The sequence below is a fragment of the Xenopus tropicalis genome, chromosome 3 (assembly GCF_000004195.4).
Source record: "Xenopus tropicalis strain Nigerian chromosome 3, UCB_Xtro_10.0, whole genome shotgun sequence".
Taxonomy (NCBI): Eukaryota; Metazoa; Chordata; class Amphibia; order Anura; family Pipidae; genus Xenopus; species Xenopus tropicalis.
Window position 1 is genome coordinate 9,436,267 of NC_030679.2, and position 17,911 is coordinate 9,454,177.

At 45.3% G+C, this 17,911-nt stretch overlaps 1 protein-coding gene across 2 annotated transcripts in view; it reads right to left on the bottom strand.

The window, feature by feature from the left end:
* wnt5b (Wnt family member 5B) overlaps positions 1-17,911 on the bottom strand; it is a 90,261-nt gene that overhangs the window by 70,906 nt on the left and 1,444 nt on the right.

Genomic DNA, 17,911 nt, shown 5'->3' on the forward strand with positions numbered 1-17,911 from the left:
GCCCAGGTGTGCCTAGATAGGGCTCACTAGCCTGCTATTGGTAGAGCTGCGGATTATTTCATTGTATGGGGGACCCAAGATTGAGGGGGGGGGGGACCCCTGGCGCTGCCCTCCATCCAGGAGATATTCTCCAACAAGAAATGGTTTCGTATAAAGCTAAACCCTCTTCCCCTTACAGTAGGGAATTTAGATTGCAAGCTCCGCTGCCTAGGGCTACTCCCTCCTGCTGCTCATGGGAAGGTTATCTTAATGGGGTGCTGCAGAGGGAGCCGATTGTAAACCCTACTTGCACATCTATAATGGGGTGTTTTCTGGCTGGGAAGGGCCCCTGGTCTTCCTTTGCATCTGCAGCACTGTATGGGCTAGCGAGTTAGGCTGCAGGTGTCTAAGGGAAACACTATGGCACCTCCTACCCATATGTATAAATACAAATATACAGAGAAGGAATGTTCTGGGCACACAATAAGCTGTACCCCCATACTGTACTGTCTAAGGGAAACACTATGGCACCCCCCACCCATATGTATAAATACAAATATACAGAGAGGGAATGTTCTGGGCACACAATAAGCTGTACCCCCATACTGTACTGTCTAAGGGAAACACTATGGCACCTCCTACCCATATGTATAAATACAAATATACAGAGAAGGAATGTTCTGGGCACACAATAAGCTGTACCCCATACTGTACTGTCTAAGGGAAACACTATGGCACCTCCTACCCATATGTATAAATACAAATATACAGAGAAGGAATGTTCTGGGCACACAATAAGCTGTACCCCCATACTGTACTGTCTAAGGGAAACACTATGGCACCTCCTACCCATATGTATAAATACAAATATACAGAGAAGGAATGTTCTGGGCACACAATAAGCTGTACCCCCATACTGTACTGTCTAAGGGAAACACTATGGCACCCCCTACCCATATGTATAAATACAAATATACAGAGAAGGAATGTTCTGGGCACACAATAAGCTGTACCCCCATACTGTACTGTCTAAGGGAAACACTATGGCACCTCCTACCCATATGTATAAATACAAATATACAGAGAAGGAATGTTCTGGGCACACAATAAGCTGTACCCCCATACTGTACTGTCTAAGGGAAACACTATGGCACCCCCTACCCATATGTATAAATACAAATATACAGAGAAGGAATGTTCTGGGCACACAATAAGCTGTACCCCCATACTGTACTGTCTAAGGGAAATACTATGGCACCCCCTACCCATATGTATAAATACAAATATACAGAGAAGGAATGTTCTGGGCACACAATAAGCTGTACCCCCATACTGTACTGTCAAAGGGAAACACTATGGCACCTCCTACCCATATGTATAAATACAAATATACAGAGAAGGAATGTTCTGGGCACACAATAAGCTGTACCCCCATACTGTACTGTCTAAGGGAAACACTATGGCACCCCCTACCCATATGTATAAATACAAATATACAGAGAAGGAATGTTCTGGGCACACAATAAGCTGTACCCCCATACTGTACTGTCTAAGGGAAACACTATGGCACCTCCTACCCATATGTATAAATACAAATATACAGAGAGGGAATGTTCTGGGCACACAATAAGCTGTACCCCCATACTGTACTGTCTAAGGGAAACACTATGGCACCCCCTACCCATATGTATAAATACAAATATACAGAGAAGGAATGTTCTGGGCACACAATAAGCTGTACCCCCATACTGTACTGTCTAAGGGAAATACTATGGCACCCCCTACCCATATGTATAAATACAAATATACAGAGAAGGAATGTTCTGGGCACACAATAAGCTGTACCCCCATACTGTACTGTCTAAGGGAAACACTATGGCACCTCCTACCCATATGTATAAATACAAATATACAGAGAAGGAATGTTCTGGGCACACAATAAGCTGTACCCCCATACTGTACTGTCTAAGGGAAACACTATGGCACCCCCTACCCATATGTATAAATACAAATATACAGAGAAGGGATGTTCTGGGCACACAATAAGCTGTACCCCCATACTGTACTGTCTAAGGGAAACACTATGGCACCTCCTACCCATATGTATAAATACAAATATACAGAGAAGGAAAGTTCTGGGCACACAATAAGCTGTACCCCCATACTGTACTGTCTAAGGGAAACACTATGGCACCCCCTACCCATATGTATAAATACAAATATACAGAGAAGGAATGTTCTAGGCACACAATAAGCTGTACCCCCATACTGTACTGTCTAAGGGAAACACTATGGCACCCCCTACCCATATGTATAAATACAAATATACAGAGAAGGAATGTTCTGGGCACACAATAAGCTGTACCCCCATACTGTACTGTCTAAGGGAAACACTATGGCACCTCCTACCCATATGTATAAATACAAATATACAGAGAAGGAATGTTCTGGGCACACAATAAGCTGTACCCCCATACTGTACTGTCTAAGGGAAACACTATGGCACCTCCTACCCATATGTATAAAATACAAATATACAGAGAAGGAATGTTCTGGGCACACAATAAGCTGTACCCCCATACTGTACTGTCTAAGGGAAACACTATGGCACCCCCTACCCATATGTATAAATACAAATATACAGAGAAGGAAAGTTCTGGGCACACAATAAGCTGTACCCCCCATACTGTACTGTCTAAGGGAAACACTATGGCACCCCCTACCCATATGTATAAATACAAATATACAGAGAGGGAATGTTCTGGGCACACAATAAGCTGTACCCCCATACTGTACTGTCTAAGGGAAACACTATGGCACCTCCTACCCATATGTATAAATACAAATATACAGAGAAGGAATGTCTGGGCACACAATAAGCTGTACCCCCATACTGTACTGTCTAAGGGAAACACTATGGCACCCCCTACCCATATGTATAAATACAAATATACAGAGAAGGAATGTTCTGGGCACACAATAAGCTGTACCCCCATACTGTACTGTCTAAGGGAAACACTATGGCACCCCCTACCCATATGTATAAATACAAAATATACAGAGAAGGAATGTTCTGGGCACACAATAAGCTGTACCCCCATACTGTACTGTCTAAGGGAAACACTATGGCACCTCCTACCCATATGTATAAATACAAATATACAGAGAAGGAATGTTCTGGGCACACAATAAGCTGTACCCCCATACTGTACTGTCTAAGGGAAACACTATGGCACCCCCTACCCATATGTATAAATACAAATATACAGAGAAGGAATGTTCTGGGCACACAATAAGCTGTACCCCCATACTGTACTGTCTAAGGGAAACACTATGGCACCCCCTACCCATATGTATAAATACAAATATACAGAGAAGGGATGTTCTGGGCACACAATAAGCTGTACCCCCATACTGTACTGTCTAAGGGAAACACTATGGCACCTCCTACCCATATGTATAAATACAAATATACAGAGAAGGAAAGTTCTGGGCACACAATAAGCTGTACCCCCATACTGTACTGTCTAAGGGAAACACTATGGCACCCCCTACCCATATGTATAAATACAAATATACAGAGAAGGAATGTTCTAGGCACACAATAAGCTGTACCCCCATACTGTACTGTCTAAGGGAAACACTATGGCACCCCCTACCCATATGTATAAATACAAATATACAGAGAAGGAATGTTCTGGGCACACAATAAGCTGTACCCCCATACTGTACTGTCTAAGGGAAACACTATGGCACCTCCTACCCATATGTATAAATACAAATATACAGAGAAGGAATGTTCTGGGCACACAATAAGCTGTACCCCCATACTGTACTGTCTAAGGGAAACACTATGGCACCCCCTACCCATATGTATAAATACAAATATACAGAGAAGGAAAGTTCTGGGCACACAATAAGCTGTACCCCCATACTGTACTGTCTAAGGGAAACACTATGGCACCTCCTACCCATATGTATAAATACAAATATACAGAGAAGGAATGTTCTGGGCACACAATAAGCTGTACCCCCATACTGTACTGTCTAAGGGAAACACTATGGCACCCCCTACCCATATGTATAAATACAAATATACAGAGAAGGAATGTTCTGGGCACACAATAAGCTGTACCCCCATACTGTACTGTCTGTAGAGTCCAACTACACCTCCCATAGGTTACCCACCAGTGTAGTACGGCAAATAAGGAATGCAAAATCCAAACTGCTGCCACAGCGATCTGCTCGGAGGCCTGCGCTGCGCTATCATTAAATGTCCCCCAAGGTCTATAAAGTTGGGGGAACATATGTCCCAGATTAACTGGGAGGCTCGGGAAGGGGAACCTGGGAAAGCTGAGAGAGGAGAAGCCGGGGAGGAAGAGGAGGGAGGGAGGTAGAGGGAAAGGAGCGCAGCGGCACTAATGTGCAGATTGAAAAATCGCTTTTATTAGAGCTGACATCCCACAAGGCTTAGGGAATTACAATCAAACATTTCTGGCACTCCAGGAAAAATATATGTCTGAAATAGCCGGGGCATGGGAAGCCTGCGCAACTACGGGGGCTGTAACCCTGCCGGGGGCCGACTTCATGCTTTCCAAAGGGGGACACCGTTATTACAGTGATACCACCTGGGCCGCGATGGGTTAACAGTACATTTAACCTCTATCACGTTTACCCTGAAACATCTAGGGGCAGATTTATGAAGACACGAACGCTCCGAGCGTATTTTCGCCAAAATTTTCCCCGCTTGCGCGACTTTTTCGGACACCCACGCGACTTTTTCGTACAATTGCGCAACTTTTTCGGACACCCGCGTTACTTTTCCTGTACGCTTGCGCGAACCAATCGTTTACCGCCGTTTACAATCGTTCGGTACGAAAATGTCACGACTTTCGGATCGCCAATACGATATTATCACGACTAATACGATTTTTTCGTAAGCATTTTCGTGATGTTTGCGATTTGCTTCAGAAATGATCGTATCCAATCTGAATTTTTCCCATTCGGGATTCGAACTCGTGTTTGAATGAATCGGCCCCTTAGTGTTGTCCCCAGACAAGAAGGGGTTAAGCAGCACTCACCCCTGTTGAGAGGATAATGTACCCCCTACTGGCTATAGTACTGGCTATAGTACTGGCTATAGATACATGTCACCAAGGACCATAGGAGGCTAAGGGGACACTGGGGTGCCTTTTACTTTGGTTCAGGGGGCTCAGTATCCTTTATACGGGGCAAGAGGCAGTATTGCCCACCCTTCTGTGCCCCTTAGTGCCCCTGCACTTGCACCAGGGGCAGAAATAAATGAGCCATTAGATGTTTCTGCCACTTTTGACTTCATTTGACTTCACCAGCCAACCAGATTGCCAGTCAGCACTGGTGCATGTGTCCCCTATGGCAGCCCTTAGGGTGAAGACACACGGAGCTACTTTTTCACAGCTACTAAACTCCAGAAAATCCCCTGCCATAGACAATACTGAGAATTGCCTCTGCTAAACACACGTACAGACAGTTATCAGTAAATGATCAGCATTGTCTTAGTAGCCACGACAAGTAGCTGCTACTAGTAGCTCTGTGTGTCTTCACCCTAACTCAGGGCTGTCCAACTGGCGGCCCGCGGGCCGCATGCGGCCCTCGACCCCCCTCTGTGTGGCCCCCCACCTGTCTGGCTGCTTTGATGCCTTACCTTTGTGTAAACTTTAAATGGTATCAGTACTGAGATTAACTACCCCCCCTGCATGGTTCTCACCTCAGATTCAGGCTGTAATCCCCCTGTATTGTTTAAACATGTAATCCCCTATGTTTTTCACACCTTTTAGTTTCTGCATTGTTCACCCCCTGCAGTGTTCACACCTCAGACTCAGGCTGTAATCACCCACATTGTTCACCTCTTCACACCTCAGACATTGTATGCATTGCCTGGCCTATTCTGTCTGTGTATAGGCAGCATAGGGTAGGCAGAGTATGGCACATAGGCAGCATAGGGCAGGGAGGGTATGGCACCCACTGGCAGCATAGGACAGGCAGAGTATGGCACACACAGGCAGCATAGGGCAGGCAGAGTATGGCACACACAGGCAGCATAGGGCAGGCAGAGTATGGCACAAACAGGCAGCATAGGGCAGGCAGAGTATGGCACACACAGGCAGCATAGGGCAGGCAGAGTATGGCACACACAGGCAGCATAGGGCAGGCAGAGTATGGCACACACAGGCAGCATAGGGCAGGCAGAGTATGGCACACACAGGCAGCATAGGGCAGGCAGAGTGCTGCCTGTGTGTGCCATTCTCTGCCTACCCTATGCTGCCTGTGGGAGGTGAACCTGGCAGGGGTTTGTTCTGGGAGTTTGTTAGCAGTTGGAAATAGGCATTAAATGGTCCCTAAAGTGTGTAATTATATACTGGGGGTTGCTGTGCTATCCACAGGGGAGGAGGAGGCAAATGGATTTAAGGGTGTGTCTTAATATGACATAATATAATTCTTTAACATATTAATGATGGTTGATATCCCTGCAGCGACCATTAAATGGGTGTGGTTTGAAGTGGGTGTGGTTTAAAATGGGGGAGTGGCCAAAACTGGCTTCCATTAGCGGCCCTCCACCATGTATGCGAGAGAAATTCCGGCCCTCGGCACCGTAGAAGTTGGACAGCACTGCCCTAACTGATAATTGTCTCTACGTGTGTTTAGCAGAGGCAATTCTCAGTATTGTCTATGGCAGGGGATTTTCTGGAGTTTAGTAGCTGTGAAAAAGTAGCTGCTACTAGTAGCTCCGTGTGTCTTCACCCATAAGGTGGGTGGTGCTGGAGCAGTTTCGGGTGCCCATACACAGTCACTATTTATTGGCCATTTTTCAGACAGATATCGGTTGACCAGGAACCATACAAGGGCCCAACTGGCCCCCCACCAACGTCTTCAGACTAGGAGTCAAAATAGGCCCTGGCATTTCACGTACAGAGGCCCAAACAGCCCCCCCACAGCCCAATAAATAGTGACTGTGTATGAGCACCCAAAACTGCTCCAGCACCACCCACCTTATGGGTGAAGACACACGGAGCTACTAGTAGCAGCTACTTTTTCACAGCTACTAAACTCCAGAAAATCCCCTGCCATAGACAATACTGAGAATTGCCTCTGCTAAACACACGTAGAGACAGTTATCAGTAAGGGTGAAGACACACAGAGCTACTAGTAGCAGCTACTTGTCAAGTAGTTGCTACTAGTAGCTCAGTGTGTCTTCACCCTAAATGATTAATATTGTCTATTTTAGTAGCCATGACAAGTAGCCGCTTCTTGTAGCTCTGTGTGTCTTCACCCTAAATGATTAATATTGTCTATTTCAGTAGCCATGACAAGTAGCCGCTTCTTGTAGCTCTGTGTGTCTTCACCCTAAATGATTAATATTGTATATTTTAGTAGCCATGACAAGTAGCCGCTTCTTGTAGCTCTGTGTGTCTTCACCCTAAATGATTAATATTGTCTATTTTAGTAGCCATGACAAGTAGCCGCTTCTTGTAGCTCAGTGTGTCTTCACCCTAAATGATTAATATTGTATATTTTAGTAGCCATGACAAGTAGCCGCTTCTTGTAGCTCAGTGTGTCTTCACCCTAAATGATTAATATTGTCTATTTTAGTAGCCATGACAAGTAGCCGCTTCTTGTAGCTCTGTGTGTCTTCACCCTAAAGAAAGCCTTGTCCCTTCAGAGCTGCAGAATTCATAACTAACAAGGATGAAGCGTCTCAGCTGAAAGATTAGCTACAATGGTTCGGCGGCTGGTTTCCGTTTCCAGGGCCGCTGACCATAACAACCTGAAAGCAATGTAAACTTGAAGCCGAAGAGAGGCAGGATGGGAAAACAGACAAATGCAGAGCAGATGAGGCGCTCGGCTCCATAGGCCGCGTCTGTAACAGACTAAAAGTTGCTTTGAAGGTGAACTCCCCTTTCATCTCAGCTCCAGACAAATCCCCGCAGCAGATTAAAGGCCATTAAATCATCAGTAATGGTCAAGCATGGACTCTGCCACCTATTATTGTCACTCGATAGGCCCCCCCACCAATGGAACAAAGCACATACGGAATATGAAAAGGCTTTGAAAGGTAAGGAAGGATTTCACTTGATTAAAGGGTAACTGTTCCTCAAGCTTGGGGTATCAGACATATGGATATATAGTTATAGCCCCCTAGTGACATATAGCCCCACCCAAAACTGATTCCAGGGGTGCAGCCTTCTATACGCAGAGCCCGCAGGCGCATCACCCTCTCTGCTCCCCCATTGGGTGCTGTACCTGCGCAGGAAATGTTGGGGGGGTCGTGCTAGGGGGGGGGAACGTGCTAGGGGAGGGGTAGGGGAACGTGCTAGAAGGTCTGGACAGCAGTGGTGCAGGGGGTTCTATTGTATTTAGGCTGCTAGCTATAAACACTTGCAAAATTAAAGGGGAAGTTCACCTTGTATCTATGTATTTCTTTATTTATAAAGTGCTACTTATGTACCCAGCGCTGTACAGTAGAATAGATTAATACAAACAGGGGGTTATTAAGATAATAATAGATAAATACACAGTATAACAATAAATACAAGATAAATACGGTTGCAAAGACACAAGAGGATGGAGGTCCCTGCCCCGTAGAGCTTACAATCTATATTATATTATTTTACTATTACATCATATTAGTAACTTTTGAACTGCTTTTTTTTTTCAAAAATCCCCCCAATCCCACACAGCTCCACCCCTGGCCTACCCAAGCCCTGACCACTTTATACGAAAGTGACGCCCCAAAAATGCATTGTGGGTACCCCAAGACTATGGTCAAATACACAATACACGCACAGATTTTATCGTTATCTATTTTCTAACCTGTTCGATCGCAGATCGATCCTAATTCTGAACCCACACACGGTCCAAAATTGGACGAAACTACATTTCATACGATTCTATTGGTGCATGTATGGCCACTATGAGCCACTTGCCTTTAGGTGTGCCTGTCCCTTTAAGATCTAAGAAGCTAAGCAAAGGCCTCGGATCTGCGTGTGAATGGCCCCTATTCTTCTTTATGCAGCAGCAGCAGCGGCGAGTAGCGCTGCCCGGAGGCAGATGGTATTAGCGCGATGTCATGTCTGGGTCGGCTGATTATTTCTAGGAAAAGGCGCTGGTGTTTTCTTGGTGTCGTATTTGGGTTCTGCCAGTGTTTTCCCTCCGACACCCGAGCCGGGATACTGGATATTTCCAACACTGACGCAGGCCGAGCTGTCACTTCCCTGTCACTCTGATTGACACAGGGCTGTCCTTGCCGCTGGCAGAGGGGCCCCTGGCAAAATAACCAGTGTGGGGCCCCATTATCCAGCCTGCAGCTTTCCAGATGTTATTGAACTAAACCTCCCAGTTCAACTCTCAGGGATAGTGGGGGTGTTAGACAGTTTTGAGATATATATATATATATACACACACGTGAAAAAGTTAGGACCCCCTATGAAAGCCTGTGTGTTTCTCTAACATTCTTCGACACATGGATAATCTCAAGAACAGCCCTATTGGGTTTATTTAATGGTTAAATGATTCCCTTTTCTCTGTAATAATAAAACAGTACCTGTACTTGATCCCAACTAAGATATAATTACCCCTTATTGGGGGCAGAACAGCCCTATTGGGTTTATTTAATGGTTAAATGATTCCCTTTTCTCTGTAATAATAAAACAGTACCTGTACTTGATCCCAACTAAGATATAATTACCCCTTATTGGGGCAGAACAGCCCTATTGGGTTTATTTAATGGTTAAATGATTCCCTTTTCTCTGTAATAATAAAACAGTACCTGTACTTGATCCCAACTAAGATATAATTACCCCTTATTGGGGCAGAACAGCCCTATTGGGTTTATTTAATGGTTAAATTATTCCCTTTTCTCTGTAATAATAAAACAGTACCTGTACTTGATCCCAACTAAGATATAATTACCCCTTATTGGGGCAGAACAGCCCTATTGGGTTTATTTAATGGTTAAATGATTCCCTTTTCTCTGTAATAATAAAACAGTACCTGTACTTGATCCCAACTAAGATATAATTACCCCTTATTGGGGCAGAACAGCCCTATTGGGTTTATTTAATGGTTAAATGATTCCCTTTTCTCTGTAATAATAAAACAGTACCTGTACTTGATCCCAACTAAAATATAAGGGAATCATTTAACCATTAAATAAACCCAATAGGGCTGTTCTGCCCCAATAAGGGGTAATTATATCTTAGTTGGGATCAAGTACAGGTACTGTTTTATTATTACAGAGAAAAGGGAATCATTTAACCATTAAATAAACCCAATAGGGCTGTTCTGCCCCCAATAAGGGGTAATTATATCTTAGTTGGGATCAAGTACAGGTACTGTTTTATTATTACAGAGAAAAGGGAATCATTTAACCATTTATTAAACCCAATAGGGCTGTTCTGCCCCAATAAGGGGTAATTATATCTTAGTTGGGATCAAGTACAGGTACTGTTTTATTATTACAGAGAAAAGGGAATCATTTAACCATTTATTAAACCCAATAGGGCTGTTCTGCCCCCAATAAGGGGTAATTATATCTTAGTTGGGATCAAGTACAGGTACTGTTTTATTATTACAGAGAAAAGGGAATCATTTAACCATTTATTAAACCCAATAGGGCTGTTCTGCCCCAATAAGGGGTAATTATATCTTAGTTGGGATCAAGTACAGGTACTGTTTTATTATTACAGAGAAAAGGGAATCATTTAACCATTAAATAAACCCAATAGGGCTGTTCTGCCCCCAATAAGGGGTAATTATATCTTAGTTGGGATCAAGTACAGGTACTGTTTTATTATTACAGAGAAAAAGGAAATAATTTTTCAAAATTAGAATTATTTGATTATAATGGAGTCTATGGGAGATGGCCTTTCTGTAATTCGGAACTTTCTGGGTAATGGGTTTCCGGATAAGGGGTCCAATACCTGTAATATAACTAAACTGAAAAAAGGCTTGTCAAAATCTTCTGTAAAATGTAGTTCTACAAAAATACAATTTCTGGTGAGGAATAAATCAGGACCCCCCCCCCACACACATTTAGTCCCACTTAACATGGCTCAGATCACACACAGGTGTATCACATCAGGTGCACAGGATTAGAACATCGTTACTCAGCATTTTGCAGGACGGGCAGCCTACAGGGGGCTCTGTTTGGCATTACATTAGGTTTTTATTCAACCAAAACTTGCCCCCAAGTCAGGAATTCAAAAATAACTCCCTGGTTTGGGGGCACTGAGAGCAACACCCAAGGGGTTGGGGAGCAACATGTTGCCCCCGAGCCACTGGTTGGGGGTCACTGCTCTAGAATATCATAAAACGTTGCTCCCCCCACACAATAAAGTTATTCTGATAATGGCCCCCAGGGGCCCTACCTTTGCACTGAAGCCCTTCGTGCCACCAGCCTGTAGCCGTGAGTTCAGCCAGGCTACTGGGCTTCATCGGATTCTGCCCACAGGGCCATGTTTATTGGCCCCAGTATTGGCTATTTATTGGCCCCTGTATGGGCACCTTTATTGGCCTGTGTATGGCCATGTTTATTGGCCCCAGTATTGGCTACTTTATAGGCCCCTGTACGGGCACCTTGATTGGCCTGTGTATGGCCATGTTTATTGGCCCCAGTATTGGCTACTTTATAGGCCCCTGTATGGGCACCTTGATTGGCCTGTGTATGGCCATGTTTATTGGTCCCAGTATTGGCTACTTTATTGGTCCCAGTATTGGCTACTTTATAGGCCCCTGTATGGGCACCTTTATTGGCCTGTGTATGGCCATGTTTATTGGCCCCAATATTGGCTATTTATTGGCCCCTGTATGGGCACCTTTATTGGCCTGTGTATGGCCATGTTTATTGGCCCCTGTATGGGCACCTTTATTGGCCCCGGTATGGCCACCTTTATTGGCCCATGTATGGCAATGTTTACTGGCCCATGTATGGGCACATTTATTGGCCCCTGTATGGGCACCTTTATTGGCCCCTGTATGGGCACCTCAATTGGCCCCTGTATGGGCACCTCAATTGGCCCCTGTATGGGCACCTTTATTGGCCCCTGTATGGGCACCTCTATTGGCCCCTGTATGGGCACCTTTATTGGCACCTTTATTGGCCCCTGTATGAGCACCTTTATTGGCCCCTGTATGGGCACCTTTATTGGCCCCTGTATGGGCACCTTTATTGGCACCTTTATTGGCCCCTGTATGGGCACCTTTATTGGCCCCTGTATGGGCACCTTTATTGGCCCCTGTATGGGCACCTTTATTGGCCCCTGTATGGGCACCTTTATTGGCCCCTGTATGGGCACCTTTATTGGCACCTTTATTGGCCCCTGTATGGGCACCTCTATTGGCCCCTGTATGGGCACCTTTATTGGCCCCTGTATGGGCACCTTTATTGGCCCCTGTATGGGCACCTTTATTGGCCCCTGTATGGGCACCTTTATTGGCCCCTGTATGGGCACCTTTATTGGCCCCTGTATGGGCACCTTTATTGGCCCCTGTATGGGGTCTTTCTGACAGCTTTCCCAAACAATATCCAGTCAGATATTTACTGGGCAGGTTACACAGTCTCACTGGCCAATGACGTAAGGTGCCCCGGGCAGGGAACAGAAAGCCCTACAGTGGCCCCACTGGTCTCGGTTCAGCTCTATGTACTGCCCCTGCCGGTTCAGCGCCACATTTATAACTGCCCCGGGGAGTTTGTGGGCGCAGTTTCTCACGGCACAGAGAGAGGTGAATTGAAGCTGCTGAGTCAGGAGACATATTTATCCAATAAATCTCCAAATCTGTCTCCCTAATCGCATGGAACCCGGCCCAAGGAACCTCCGGCACAGACCTCTCATCTTCCTCCCCAGCCCCTCGGCCCCTCGGCTGCACTTACATCTCAGCAGTGGCTTCATCTATAGCCCAACTCTGCTGCGTCCGGCCAGCGCCAACCATTTCCCTCATTCCCTCTCTGCCCCAGAGACTCCTGCACCGAAACTGCACTCACCGGCCCAGCCGAGTAAAAGTATATCTTGTAAAGTTGTACTTTGAAAACAGGGATACCTAAGCAGGCTGTTCCTGCTGAATTGTGCTTAGTACAGGAGAATCCCTATGTGCCATAGTTTTATGGTATCTCTCTGTACAGGCTATGAGCAAACTTAGGGGGCTGTTCCTGCTGAATTGTGCTTAGTACAGGGGAATCCCTATGTGCCATAGTTTTATGGTATCTCTCTGTACAGGCTATGAGCAAACTTAGGGGGCTGTTCATGCTGAATTGTGCTTAGTACAGGGGAATCCCTATGCTGCCATAGTTTTATGGTATCTCTCTGTACAGGCTATGGGCAAACTTAGGGGGCTGTTCCTGCTGAATTGTGCTTAGTACAGGGGAATCCCTATGTGCCATAGTTTTATGGTATCTCTCTGTACAGGCTATGAGCAAACTTAGGGGGCTGTTCCTGCTGAATTGTGCTTAGTACAGGGGAATCCCTATGTGCCATAGTTTTATGGTATCTCTCTGTACAGGCTTTGAGCAAACGTAGGGGGCTGTTCCTGCTGAATTGGGCTTAGTAGAGGGGAATCCCTATGCTGCCATAGTTTTATGGTATCTCGATGTACAGGCTATGAGCAAACTTAGGGGGCTGTTCCTGCTGAATTGTGCTTAGTACAGGGGAATCCCTATGTGCCATAGTTTTATGGGATCTCTCTGTACAGGCTATGAGCAAACTTAGGGGGCTGTTCCTGCTGAATTGTGCTTAGTACAGGGGAATCCCTATGTGCCATAGTTTTATGGTATCTCTCTGTACAGGCTATGAGCAAACTTAGTGGGCTGTTCCTGCTGAATTGTGCTTAGTACAGGGGAATCCCTATGCTGCTATAGATTTATGGGAACTCTTACTACAGGCTATGAGCAAACATTTGAAGTTGGTATTGCTATGGGGAGTTCTTTCCTGCCCCAGTCAACTGGCCACACCCCCAATGATGTAATTGCACGGTTAGCCCAACCCTTTCTGGAGATTATGGGGGCTGATAAGGAAGATTATGGCAACCCAGCCCAGCACTGTTGCAGTTACTATATCCCAGGTGCACCCCATGCCGAAAGTGCCCTCTGCTGGTGAACAGACACCGAGAGCGATTGGATCATAGAGCCCAGATACAGCCATTACATTCTCCCGAGGCACCGGCCCCACAGAGCTAACAATCAAACCCCCAACGTCCGGCTATTAATGGGATATACCTGCTTGATTAAGCACCCGATGCCGAGGGTGTGGGGCTAGAGCACCCGGACCACCACCTTTACTTGGTAAGTGACTTTCTACTTATGGTCTTTATATATATATACTGCTTGTACTGCCTCTGGGCCCTTATCTATTACCTTTAATCATTACTCACGTTTATCCAAATAATCACAGCTGTACAAGCCTAATCCTCACCCAGCAAACAAGATAACGGCGCTATCAGATGGGAACTGGCACACAGGTGTTTGGGGGTTAAATTGCAGGGTGGGATCTCTTGCCTTGCAACTTTTGTTATGGGGCTGTTCCTGCTGAACTATGCTTAGTACAGGGGAATCCCTATGCTGCCGTAGTTTTATGGTATCTCTCTGTACAGGCTATGAGCAAACTTAGGGGGCTGTTCCTGCTGAATTGTGCTTAGTACAGGTATGGGACCCGTTATCCAGAATGCTCGGGACCTGGGGTTTTCTGGATAAGGGATCTTTCCATAATTCGGATCTCCTACCTAAAGTCTGCTAAAAACATTATTTAAACAGTAATTAAACCCAATAGGGCTGTTCTGTCCCCAATAAGGGGTAATTATATCTTAGTTGGGATCAAGTACAGGTACTGTTTTATTATTACAGAGAAAAGGGAATCATTTAACCATTAAATAAACCCAATAGGGCTGTTCTGCCCCCAATAAGGGGTAATTATATCTTAGTTGGGATCAAGTACAGGTACTGTTTTATTATTACAGAGAAAAGGGAATCATTTAACCATTAAATAAACCCAATAGGGCTGTTCTGCCCCCAATAAGGGGTAATTATATCTTAGTTGGGATCAAGTACAGGTACTGTTTTATTATTACAGAGAAAAGGGAATCATTTAACCATTAAATAAACCCAATAGGGCTGTTCTGCCCCAATAAGGGGTAATTATATCTTAGTTGGGATCAAGTACAGGTACTGTTTTATTATTACAGATAAAAGGGAATCATTTAACCATTAAATAAACCCAATAGGGCTGTTCTGCCCCCAATAAGGGGTAATTATATCTTAGTTGGGATCAAGTACAGGTACTGTTTTATTATTACAGAGAAAAGGGAATCATTTAACCATGAAATAAACCCAATAGGGCTGTTCTGCCCCCAATAAGGGGTAATTATATCTTAGTTGGGATCAAGTACAGGTACTGTTTTATTATTACAGATAAAAGGGAATCATTTAACCATTAAATAAACCCAATAGGGCTGTTCTGCCCCCAATAAGGGGTAATTATATCTTAGTTGGGATCAAGTACAAGTACTGTTTTATTATTACAGAGAAAAGGGAATCATTTAACCATGAAATAAACCCAATAGGGCTGTTCTGCCCCCAATAAGGGGTAATTATATCTTAGTTGGGATCAAGTACAGGTACTGTTTTATTATTACAGAGAAAATGGAAATCATTTTTAAAAATGTGAATTATTTGATTAAAATGGAGTCTATGGGAGATGGCCTTTCCATAATTTGGAACTTTCTGGATAAGGGGTCTGATACCTGTACAGGGGAATCCCTATGCTGCCATAGGTTTATGGTATCACTATACAAATACCCTGAATAACAGTGATTGCCACTCATTATGCCCATCATTATGGCTGCAGTGCAACAACAACTGGAATCCTACAGACTGAAGATACAGACATGCAGTGTTGCTGAATTACAACTCCCAGCACCCTGATGAGCAGGTTGGCCATGCCTGGGCAGCACATTATTTTCCTTTCCTTTTACAAGATCTAATGGAAGGAGTAGAGGGGCGTAATCTCCCAGGGAAGCCCAATGAGGGCTCACAGCCCCCTGGTGCAGGCCGAGCCGAGGATATTGGGGGAGGGGAAGGTTTCAGCGTGAACAGTCTGTTACCCATTAGGTTGCACCTTTACAATGTCTGTACTTTCCCCAAACCTCTGTAGCTGATAAGGAGAATCTCAGAATTACAATACAATGAGGGCCCCTATTGATGCACCAAGGCCGGCCAAGTGCTGGGCTATCAACACCATTATATGGGCTCACTAGGGGAGATAGGGCCGTACCTTCTGGACTCTCTCATTCACAGACACTGAACCAAAGTGGAAGCCAACTTGCCCTACTTTTACCAATTTACCCTTCTGACCTATTATATTACATTCCCACACTTTTTATACCTATAAATTTAGTTCCCTGTTAGTATTATGTCCCTGGGCAATTGCCCTCCATCTATTGGCTGTTGGTCATGCATGAATTATACCCGTGTCAAGTAGGCACAGCCTGTCTATAGGGGCAGGTAAGTGGCCCCAGTAGCTGCAATGTAAGTAATTTGCCGATCCAGGGTTACTCTCTTCTTTACAACAAGGAGTTAATTTTACCTGCCAGGTGAATAGATGCCCTTGTTTTGATTGGATGCTGGAATGTTAATCATAGCTGGTCATCAGCACTCAGTAACCCATATTTGTGCCCTGGGTACCCCTGGAACTATAGCAGGGTGACTGTTACCCCAATGTTTCTATATATCTGTAACCTTGTTATGGGCTAAGGGGGCCCAGCCTGAAGGCCAGTTAGGGGGGGATTTGGGGTGAGTGCTTATTTGTGCCCTGGGTACCCCTGGAACTATAGCAGGGTGACTGTTACCCCAATGTTTCTATATATCTGTAACCTTGTTATGGGCTAAGGGGGCCCAGCCTGAAGGCCAGTTAGGGGGGGATTGGGGTGAGTGCTTATTTGTGCCCTGGGTACCCCTGGAACTATAGCGGGGGTGACTGTTACCCCAATGTTTCTATATATCTGTAACCTTGTTATGGGCTAAGGGGGCCCAGCCTGAAGGCCAGTTAGGGGGGGATTTGGGGTGAGTGCTTATTTGTGCCTGGGTACCCCTGGAACTATAGCGGGGTGACTGTTACCCCAATGTTTCTATATATCTGTAACCTTGTTATGGGCTAAGGGGGCCCAGCCTGAAGGCCAGTTAGGGGGGGATTTGGGGTGAGTGCTTATTTGTGCCCTGGGTACCCCTGGAACTATAGCAGGGTGACTGTTACCCCAATGTTTCTATATATCTGTAACCTTGTTATGGGCTAAGGGGCCCAGCCTGAAGGCCAGTTAGGGGGGGATTTGGGGTGAGTGCTTATTTGTGCCCTGGGTACCCCTGGAACTATAGCGGGGTGACTGTTACCCCCAATGTTTCTATATATCTGTAACCTTGTTATGGGCTAAGGGGGCCCAGCCTGAAGGCCAGTTAGGGGGGATTGGGGTGAGTGCTTATTTGTGCCCTGGGTACCCCTGGAACTATAGCGGGGTGACCCCAATGTTTCTATATATCTGTAACCTTGTTATGGGCTAAGGGGGCCCAGCCTGAAGGCCAGTTAGGGGGGGATTTGGGGTGAGTGCTTATTTGTGCCCTGGGTACCCCTGGAACTATAGCGGGGTGATTGTTACCCCAATGATTCTATATATCTGTAACCTTGTTATGGGCTAAGGGACCAGACCAAAGTCTGGTGCTTCCTACTGAGCTCTGTTACCCCACTGATCTCCCCCAACCTCCATACCGTACACGCAGGTATAACAAACAATACAAATCTCTCCCATGAATACAATTACAAGTCATTCCCAGAAACCCCTGTCTATTCAAGGAACGTCCCTGACCTTCTGATCTTAAAAGGTTCATGACACAGACTTGGCTGCTGCAGAACCTCTTGGT